Genomic DNA, 526 nt, shown 5'->3' on the forward strand with positions numbered 1-526 from the left:
AACTTAGCAGCGTGAATCAGTTTCTTCAAAGCTCCTTCTGGTGGATCATCTAAGCGAGCAGGATTTTGGGATTCACTCTTCATCTCCGATTCCAAGTCATCAGCCGTCATGTCTTCTCCAAGCACAGCAGCCCAGTCTTTCATCTTGAGCAAGCGTTCAGTCAGAGACTTGATGTGATTTTCCTTATCACTCAGAACTTGTTCTGCCTGGACTTTGGAGTCTTCAAATGTTATTTTCTGTTTATGAAGTTCACTCACTTTTTCTTTCAATACTTCAGCTTCTTGTAAAAGCTGTTTCTGGCTTTCCTGAAGTTGGGAATTTTCATTTGAGGCATCTTTTATTGCCGCTTTAAGATGGTCTTCATTCATTTGAAATACTTTGCAGATTAATTTGGCTTCAGATACTTGTGACTTGATGGCTTTTAATTCATCTTCTAGAGACTGTATCTTTTTTGAAATATCTGCCATCAATTCATCTTGCTCAGAATGTTTAGATTTCTGTTCTTTTAGTTCTTTTGCTAGAAAGA

General features: G+C 38.0%; 1 pseudogene; it reads right to left on the reverse strand.

Moving 5' to 3' along the window:
* Positions 1-8: 8 nt before the first annotated feature.
* Positions 9-467, reverse strand: LOC103584883 (annotated as a pseudogene).
* Positions 468-526: the final 59 nt, after the last annotated feature.

Source organism: Galeopterus variegatus, unplaced genomic scaffold (assembly GCF_000696425.1).
Source record: "Galeopterus variegatus unplaced genomic scaffold, G_variegatus-3.0.2 Scaffold167499, whole genome shotgun sequence".
NCBI lineage: Eukaryota > Metazoa > Chordata > Mammalia > Dermoptera > Cynocephalidae > Galeopterus > Galeopterus variegatus.